Below are 10428 nucleotides of genomic sequence, written 5' to 3'. Positions count from 1 at the left end.
TGTTCTGAACTGCTGTGTTTCTCAGTAACTTCAAAATGGATTTCTGAAACACACCCAACTTACCTACCTTTTGGACAAACACTCCTTGGACATGTGTCGTACATCAGGTGTCGTGCTGGGTGTGGGTTCTACAGGGGTGAATGTGTGGGAGGTGGTCCCTAGCTTCTACAATGGAGCAATAGAATACACACACACACACACTCCTCACAGATACACACACACGTATATGCACGAATGTGCACACATGTGCGTGCATACACATATGCAATATATACATGCACACATAAACTCACAGGCATGCATGACCACTACATGCACACACACACACACACAATTGCAAATGGTGCTCTGCAAACAAGTGCTAGGAAGGGAAAGAGAGAGGACCACGAGGGTGACCTGCCTGTTGTTGGGAGGGCCCTGGGAGGGCCCCTCTGAGGAGGTGATGTCCAGGCCGAGACACCAAGGAGGAGGAAGAGGCAGCCATGCAAAAGGAGGAGGAGTGATCCGAGCAGAAGGAATCGAACTTGGATTTCTCGTCATAGACAATGAAGTGAAAATATTTTCAAATGCATATAAGCCCATAATTTTAGGGACAAGAAAGCGATTCCATTTTCTCACCTAATTGCTCTGCTTCTTGCAGACAATGCTTATTGATCGGCCTTTCCTGTTGCTTGTCCATATTTTTGTGCCTTTTGCTCTATTTGTGGCTGAGACGGGTGCTTGCTGAGGTCTGGGGAGAGAGAGCGCGTTTCCCTTCCCGGACCCAGAACAACGGGTAGCCGGGTGGTTAGGTTCACAGGCTCCATCTCCTTAGCCACGTGGCCTCAGGCAAGCCTCAGTGTCTTCCTTTGTATGATGAAGGCTAATAACGCACGGCCTCAGAGTCGTGTGTGGAGAACAAGGCCCCGCGTGCTTGCCCGGTAAGCGTGAGTCATTCCTTTCATCGCTGGCCACATTCATACAAATTAAACCACCTCGTCCACCATAATGTATTGGTGGACTTTCTTTCACATGTTTGTTTGTGTGCACAAGGCAGCAAAAGCAGATTAAATTCCTCTGTGGTCATGGCCACAGGCCGGCGCTGAGAACTGGCAGGTGGGACAGACTCACCTGGGCATGGGGAGAGCCCAAGACCTGAGGCCGGAGATGAGATCTTTACACTGGGGCCAGTGGTGCTCAGGGTGGAATCTCAGAGAAGGTGACTGCCGGGGAGAGAGACAGACAGTGTAGCATTTACAGAATAAGGGGGAAGGAAGGACCAGAAGAGGCAGGCCAGAGACACACTCACCGGAGCCATGGTTGCCGAGTAGGGCTGCTCGGGGATCCTACATGAAGTGGAGACCCAGGGAGTCTAGCCATGGTGGAAAATCCAAACGGAGCCGTAGCTGGGGTCAGAGAGCATGCCACAGGGCCAAGGAAGTCATGGGCTGGCCACCAGGGGGGCCCTCTGAGGGTCTCTGCATCGAAGAACTGGGTTAGAATGTGTTCGCCCACCAACATGGGGCCTTTCCTATCTGAGAAGAGATGAGCATTTCCGGCCAGCTGACTGCGGCGTCACCCGAGGAGGCCACAAAGAAATTCACTAGGCTGAGAATATTTCTGTCTAATCACCCACGGAATGATCCTTGGACATCATCTTCTCTTTTAACATCTTCCCAAACTGGTCCCCTGTACCTGCAAGGCCTCGTCTGGGACCCACCCGAGCTGCCTCCCAGTATCTTGTCTCCTGGGTCGTGGACCACATTCTAAGGCTGCCCAAAGCCTTTGCAACTTCCACAGGAACTGCATCCAAGCTGAAATGCTCCAAGTCCAGCCCGACTTGGCTCTCTCGAGGTCAGATGCAGCAGACGCTGTCTGAATTGACCAGATGTCTGGGAGGGAATCTCCAGGAACTCCTCCACCCAGCTCTCTTGGCCCTCCCCCTCCCCCTCCACATAGCCCCCACCCCCTGAAGCGTGCTCCCCCAGCTCTGGAGCTCCCTGGGACATCGTTTGAGAAGAGCTGCTTCAATCATATGGCCCCACTCTACCCCTAGGGAAACTGAGTCCCAGAAGCATAGCCTTACCCCAGGCTAGCCCAGCCTCCAGGTTCAGTCTGTGTCTGAAGTTCAAGGTGACCAGAATAGAGGCCAACTTGGGAGACCACCATCCTCATGGAGGCTGCCACCTTCCTGCTGTCTCTGCCACCCCAGGCCCCAGAGGGAGATCCCTCCTGACCCCTCCTATAAACCAGCAAGCAGGTGGGTCTGTTCTGCAGGGAGAGTCCAGGTTCCGCCTTAGCACTTGGCACGCGTCACTGTGCTGGTTGGTATCCCTTTGCCCCCGGATCAACTCTGTTTCCTTTTCTGATCTGCCCCCTGACCCAGGGATTTGCCCCTGCTGCTGATTCAGCCAATGGGAGTCACTGGCAGGGCAGGAGGGGAACACAGGTCAGTCATTTGCTCTCTGCTCCCTGCCCACTCTGGGACCACGTGCCTGGCAGTAGCCACGCCCCTCCGTGGTCACCAGCTCTCACTGTGCCCAGCAGTCTTGTCTCTCTGACCCTGGCAGTGGTGCCAGCTCTCTGTTGCTCTGGGTCCCCTGACTCCTGCCCACAGCTCTGTAAGGAGCCTCTCCGTGCCACACACTTCATTGCAGTCATCTGGAGGAATTCTGTTTCTTGCCAGACACTGAATGATGCGGTCACATTCCGTAGACTTGGGGTCTAATGGCCTGAAAGTTGGTGGATGACCCCCAGCCTGTTTGTGGCCCCATGCTGGCCCCCAGATCCTCGATCCTCTATGTGGCCTTTGAGCTATAGACTCCCCAGCCCCAGCACCTGCTGCCCAAGCCCTGACCTGCTCCTACTTGGAGGCTGTGCCTGGTGCTCACCCTGAACCTGCTCTCTCCTCGTGTTGTCAAGGCCTGAGCCGAGATCATGTGCTCGTGACCTGACTTCCACATTGATCTTGGCTCAAATATATCCTCATTGTGCCCTTTAAAAAAAAAGATCTATTTATTTATCTATGTATTTGAAAGTCAGAGTTACAGAGAGGGAGAGAGATCTTCCATTCACTGCTTTACTCCCCAAATGGCCACAATGTTGGGCCAGATGGATGCCAGGAGCTTCTTCCAGGTCTCCCACCTGGGTGCAGGGGCCCAAGCACTTGGGCCACCTTCTGCTGCTTTCCCAGGTGCATTAGCAGGGAGCTGGATGGGAAGTGGAGCAGCTGGGACTCGAATCGGTGCCTATATGGGATGTGGCTTAACCCACTGCACCAGTGTGCTCTCCCTTCCTTCTGATGGCCTTGCCCATGGGCTCTCCACCCTGTGCCCTAGAGCATTTCAGAGAAAGGTTCCCCATGGCTGGCTTGGGTTCCTGCCCTTCCCAAAGGCTCTGGACCATGACTGGTGACCAGAGGAGCCTGGGACCGTCTTCTCTCCTCAGCTCACTCTGGGACAGGGCCCTGGCTACTTACTCAGCGGACTCTCTGAGCCCCTCTGTACCAGGTCTGGCTCTCCATGGCATGTGGGGATCCCGGGCCCGTCAGACCAGCCCTTGTCCTGAGCAGACTCACAGTGGAGGGGAGAAAACTCCAAGCTGATCATTACCGTGCATAAAGACACGGGCCTTCGGGTACAGTGGAGCAGGCTGATGGGGTCCTAAATTCAGCCTGGGAAATTTCGAGAAGGCTTCCTGCTGGGGTAGGGGGTGGGAGGATGCCTCTGCAGAGCCTCAAAGATCCAGTGGAGGAGAGGGGCTGGGACCCTCGATGTCAGAGTGGCGGTGGTGGGAGATGAAAGACACCAGAGGCGGCAACCTAGGGAGATTCTACAGAGCCTGGGGCTGTATCAGCCATGGAAGATTGCAGCAGGGGCAGATCAAGACGATTGTCAGGTGTTTGGGTGGATGCATGGGAAAGATGCCCATCTCAGACCAGGAACATGGAGAGAGGAACAGATGCAGGGAACAGCCGGGGGTGGAGCCGGATGATGAAGGTAGGTAAAACCACCACTTGTGACACCGGCATCCCATATGGGCATGGGTTCATGTCCTGGCTAATCCACTTCCAATTCAATTCTCTGCTAATGGCTTGGGAAAAGCAGCAGAAGATGGTCCAAGTGTTTGGGTCCCTGTTACCCTCGTGGGAGAACTGGAAGAAGCTCCTGGCTCCTGGCTTCAGCCTGGCCCAGCTCTGGCTTTTGTGGCCATCTGGGAAGTGAACCATCAAATGGAAGATTCTCTCTCTCTCTCTCTCTTTCTCTCATATATATATATATATACACACACACACATTATATATTTATATATACACATATATTTATACACACACACACATATATATATATGTCTCTTCTGCTCTTTCTGTAACTCAGCCTTTCAAATAAATAAATAAGTCTTCAAAAAAAAAAAAAAAAAAAGAATGTCCCCTTGGAGACACCCAGGCAGGTGGAGGGAGTCGGGACACAGGAGAGCGACAAGTCCACACCGCACTGTGAAAGCCCACGGGTGAAGGGACTGTGAAATGGGGTGAAGAAGGCAGGCCAAGCAGAGAGCCGGTGGACACCGACACTTAGGGAGGAAGGTTCTGGAAAGAAGTCTGAGAGGGAGTGGTCAGAGAAGGGGGAAGAAAACCAGGAGCCGGTGCTGTGTGGAAACCAGGAGAATAAAGGGTCTCAAGGCAGGAAGGACACAGAGCTGGCATGGAAAGGAGACAGCAGGTGGGCAGCAGGCTCCATGCTGAATCGGGGTGGGCTCTGCGGGCTGGATTTGGATCCTGGTTTCTCCGCTCTGTCGAGAGATGCCCTGGGACACAGCAAGTGATCCCTAAGCCCCTCAACTCCTGTTCCATCCAAAGGGGAATGGTGATGGTTCTCCCCTCCTAGGGCAGCTCCACAGATTTGACCTTGGCAAAACACCTCTCCCAGAGCCTGATACACTAGAAATGTTCGCTGAATGGTGGCCATGTGTCTGGGTATGAATTCACTCAGTGCACATGGAGGAGCAGTCATCAAACCATCCTTCTTCGCATGGAGGGGTTGAACCAAGATGATGTCTGCTTGCCAAGGGAAAATGACAGCCACCACTGAGCTACCAGGGAGCAGGTGCTGAGCAGCACGGACGGGGCCCAGCCAGTGGCCACGAGCATCCCTGGGGAGGCAAAACCCGCGCTATGGCCAGGGTATGAGGGCGGATGCAGCCTTGGAAGCAGAGTCCATGGAACAGAGATCCTTAGCCAGGTCTGGAAGGACATGTGGAAGAGCAGCCGGGAAGATGGAACAGCCTGGGCGGAGGCTCAGAGGGAGAACTCCGTGTTGCCCTCTGGTGCCAAGCTCAAAGGTAAAAGGCCTCACCTCTGGGCGGCGGATCCACCGGCAGCCGCAGCTCCCAGCCCCGTGCCCCACGTCATGAACGCTGCGACGCGATCATTAGGTGATTACACTTTTAAGGCCCAAATTGTTTTATTTGTTTCCCTGCCAGCTTCCATGAGGCCATCAGTCATTCCCCACACAGATAACATTTCTTATGTACATTGACAGAATAAATTACACGGTTCTCATCCGGCAAATCCACATTACAGGGGAACATTATCTCTTGCAAAACGCTGCCGGAGCACATCATAAATCCTAACCAGGTTTATTACATCTGTCTTGTCATAGATTCATTTTATTGAGAAGCGAGGGTTTTTTTTTTTTTTTTGCAGATTAATAATCACATTAATAGATGAGATTCTCTTTAGAGGATTGTTTTCTTGGAGCGATTGAAAGCAGAATTTCCCGGCTGCAGGGCCTTGCCACACTGGTGCCTGGTGCTGTAGGACTGTCCTTGTTCTGCCCACAGTGTCCTCCAGGAGCGAGGACTGGGAGCTCCTGCTCGCCGGGGCGCACCTGGGGCCAGCCGGGGACTCCTTCATTGCCTCTGATTTCACAGCTATCTCCAAAGGACACATCCAGAAGCTTCCAAGAGGGTGTCAAAAATGCATTGTTATATTACACTAATCAGATGAATACTTAATGAGCAACTGGCATGTGTGCAACTGATGAACTAAGAGGAGAGAAAGGAACCCCTGGGAACAGTGAGAGAACAATCGAGGGCAGGTCCTGGGATCCCGGCTTCCTTCCCCGTCCTCGCCGGCCAGGGCAGCTCCACAGCTGGGCACTTCTGCCTGGTCTACCTCGCGGGCTGGAAAAAGATGCCCCATGGGCCAAACAGCCCATGGCCTGCTTTCGCAAATACAGTTTTATCAGAACACAAGTTCACCTGTTCACGCACGTATTGTCTACGGCTGATTTTACACTAAGACAGCAGAGCTGAGAAACTGAGCCAGAGACCCCATGGCCTGCACGCCCAAAATATTCACTTCTTGGCCTCTACAGAAAAAAATGCGCTGGCCCCTGGCCTAGATAACCTCTGGGTGGACGCGGTGTGGGCCCAGGCATGGGACTGAGCTGTCACACTCATAATGACAAGGATCTGAGGCTGCTGTGCTAAATGCCTTCTTCGCATCATCTTCCCTCACTCCTGCCACATCTCCACGACAAGGTTCTGGTCTTCAGATGATGACACAGAGGTTTCAAGGGAGCCTTGGAGACTCTCCTAAACTCCCCAGAGGCAGAGGCGAGCCGGGAAGGCAGGCCCAGCTGGGGACAAAGCCCTCTGACCACCCTGTCAACTGCCTGGCTGCACAGAGCCAGCCCTCTGTGAGCATGAGAGAAACTTCCAAGGGGACCTCTCGTGTGGTCTGGAGGGACAGAGGGACAGGAGACGAGGCGCCGGCCATGGAGCCCGAGAGAGGACCAGGGACCTGTCAGGCTGCAGGGTGCTGGGCCCTAGAGGAGGGAGATGGACCTTCCGCCCATCCTGGGCATCTCCTCACTTAAGCCTCCCAGTGGACTCTAAGGGGAGTGCTGTGTGGCCCCGCTCCAGCCCAGACAGACAGGCACCTGCCCCAGGTCGCCACACGGTGAGGGAGTCTGTTCTCTGCACTCACGTGGTTTTGGCAAGTCTTGTTCTCGAGGTCAGGCTGTGTCCCCTGGGCTAAGAGAAAGAGCTGGGGGAACACTGTAGGGCTTGGGCTGGCCATGGGAGTCACTTCAGCTGTGGGGCAGGAAGCAGCAGAGTGGCAGATCCTAAGGGGAAGGCACAATGCAGGGACAAATTGGAGGCTATCAAAGTGGGCCACCTGGCCCCAGATCAGAGCAAAGGAATCACCTCTCAACCCTACTCTTGGCTCAGATCTTTGTGTCTCAGCAGGGGGTGAGGGGCTTCTCCAGACGAGACACACACAGAGAGAGAGAGAGAGAGAGAGAGAGAGCGAGAGAGAGAGAGAGCGAGCTGAGGACTTGGGCCTGCCCGCGGCGCCTGCGCGACCTACAGCACCCACAGCTGGCTGCACTCCCTCTGCGTGCGGTGTCTCAGCACGGATCACCTGCCCCTGTGTGAGGCAGGCTGTCTCCCCGAGCCCGGTCCTCCGGGAAACAGCAGCCTCTCCTCCCAGACGCTCAGGATGGAAGACTTCAGTGAGTGTGGGAACTCAGGGCTCCTACTCCACCCCCACCACTCCCGCCAGCTGCACCTGCCGCCCCTCCCCCAAGCCTGGCTGCACAGCCCCTGGAGAAACCCTCCTTCACCTTGTCTATGCCACACTTGAAGCTGTGCCTCTGGATCTTGGCACCGGCTGCCCCCTTAGATAGACGCATCTGCAGCTCTCCACCTGCTGGGTCCTCACCCCTTCAAGCTTTGCTCTCAGCGAGGCCTTCCCAGAGTGTCGTGCAAAACCAGTCTCCAGCCTACAACCCCACTTCCTACAGGCCTCAGTCGTTTCCCTCCTCGGGGCTTATCTGTGTCTCTGGACACCCTCTCCAGAACCCAGGCTTCAGGAGAGTAGGGTTTTTGGCTGCTTCCTTCATTGCTTTATCTGTAGGGCCTGGAACAAGTCCCGGCACACAGTGTGCACTCAGCGAGCGTATGCTTGTTGTCTGCAAGTGTCATGGATGTTAGGATTGTCCCATCCATGCCCAGAGGGGTCCCCTGGACAAAGAACTGAGTTGCTCTAATGCTGCTCTGTCATGTGCAAAATGCAGAGGTAATAGGACTTTGCCTTCTAAGTGTGACAGCTGAGAAACAAAACGGATCTCAGATGAAGGGACGGAACACGCACAGCTGGGAGCCTGTACCAAGCGTCTCGCACACACAGCAGGTTCTGGGAGGCAGGCTCCCTGTCTCCAGAGGACAGCGACCAGAGCTGTCGCCTTTCTGAAGGATGGTTACCAGGGCCGGCGGCCGGCACTGTGGCACAGTGGGTTAAGCAGCTGCCTGCGATGCCAGCATCCCATATGAACACAGGTTTTAGTTCCTGGCTGCTCCACTTCTGATCTGGTTCCCTACTAAGGCACCTAGTAAGGCAGTGGAAGATGACTCAAGTCCTTTGGCCTCCTGCCACCCACATGGGAGACCCGGATGGAGTTCTAGGCTCCAACCTTCGGCCTGGCCCAGCCCCAGCTATTGCAGCCATTAGGGGAGTGAACCAGCAAATGGAAGAGATCTCTCTCTCTCTCTCTCTCTCTAACTCTGCCGTTAAAATCATTAAAATGAATAATTCTTTGGACCAAAGGACAATCACCTCCACCAGGACACCAGCGCTCTGTCTATCACCCTCTGGTGTCAGGCCATGGTGAGATGCTCTGTCTCTCCGACATCTCCTTACACCCCTGTTTTCTCCTATGTAAAATGGGTGACAATAAAACCCAGCTTCGTAGTGTCACTACAAGACACAGCAAGAAGCAAAGCACGCAACAATGGCTGGCCGGGGCCCGGCTCGTGTAAGCGTGGCGAGTGTCGGTGAGGCAGCCCCCGGGGAAGGGGTCCTCCTGGGAAGGAGGAGCCAGGTCCCAGGCCCCTAGCCCTGGGCACAGGGTAGATCCGGGGCTGATCAGGCCTGAGTGGGCTCATGAGCAACAGTCTCCCTCCCGGTCTTTATTCTTACCTTTTTAGCATGAAATTCTGTCCTAGTGCCTCTCATTACCCACTTCATCAGTCTCAAACTGTCTGCTAATTGCACTCCCAGCAGCCCCTCCTCCTCTGCCTCTTCTCCAGGCTCAGCCACACACAGCTGCCTCGCTCTCCTTCCTCCACTGGAGAGTTACAAACAGAACGGGCAGGCAACCCCCCAGCTGCCTCCTCTGGGCTCCCTGTCCCCCGCAGACCCCTGCTCATCTCCCACCCCCAGCCCCTAGGAGCATGGCCGCAGGAGGGACAAGGGCAGAGGGAGTGTTTGCGGGAGGCAGAGAAGCAGTGAGCTTTCCTGGCTTCCTCTGGCTCCTACGCCTGCAAGATTCCAGCTCCCAGCTGGCTGTGGGCCTTGGGAGAGGGAAACGCAGGAAGTGATGTTGACACTCATCCCAGCTTCCACCCCAACTTTCCAGATCTCAGCACAGGGAGCAGAGCCCAGAGAGAGAGAGAGAGAGAGAGAGAGCAGAGGCCTTGCTGCTGAAGCAGGCCAAGACTGCAGTTTGAGGCCGCTGGAATTTGCACAGCAGGTTGCAGGAGAGCTGGAAACCGCAGAGAGGGATGTTAGCAACCTTTGACTGGGTGCTAAGCTGCACCCATGCATGCTGGGAGCCAGACTGCTTTATGGGAAGTCACATGGAGTTGGCACCACCAGCCAGAGTGGGGAGACCTTGCAGAAATCAGTAGGGGCTCCAGGAAGATCATCCCTTAGGGACCACCCCACACCCACCCTGTCAAGACCCCAAAGTTGACTGATGGCAGAACCAGGAGGATTCAGACCAGAACAAGAGCACAGCAGGCACACAGGCACTGTGGCGTAGCGGGTGAAGTCACTGCCTGTAGTGCCGGCCTCCCATGTGGGCGCCAGTTTGAATCCTGGCTACTCCAGTTCCCATCCAGCTCTCTGCTATGGCCTGGGAAAGCAGTGGAAGATGGTCCAAGTCCTTGGGCCCCTGCACCCACATGGGAGACCTGGAGGAAGATCCTGGCTCCTGGTTTCAGATTGGCACAGCTTCGGCCATTGCAGCCATTTGGGGAGCGAACCAGCAAATGGAAGACCTCTCTCTCTCTCTCTCTCTCTCTCTCTCTCTCTCTCTGCCTCTGCCTCTCTGTAACTCTGCCTTTAAATAAATAAATAAGTCTTTTTTAAAAAATAAAAAAGCACTGGGGTCAGCACCGTGGCACAGTAGGTTAATCCTCCATCTGTGGTGCCAGCATCCCATATAGGCGCTGGTTCTAGTCCCGGCTGCTCCTCTTCCAATCCAGCTCTCTGTTGTGGCCTGGAAAAGCAGTGGAAGATGGCCGGAGTGCTTGGGCCCCTGCACCCACACAGGAGACCAGGAAGAGGCTCCTGGCTCCTGGCTTCAGATCGGCGCAGCTCTGGCCGTTGCGGCCATTTGAGAAGTGAACCAGTGGATGGAAGACCTTTCTTTCTGTCTC

This window comes from Oryctolagus cuniculus, chromosome 7 (genome assembly GCF_964237555.1).
Source record: "Oryctolagus cuniculus chromosome 7, mOryCun1.1, whole genome shotgun sequence".
NCBI classification, from domain to species: Eukaryota; Metazoa; Chordata; class Mammalia; order Lagomorpha; family Leporidae; genus Oryctolagus; species Oryctolagus cuniculus.
Note: the sequence above shows the minus strand (reverse complement) of the source record.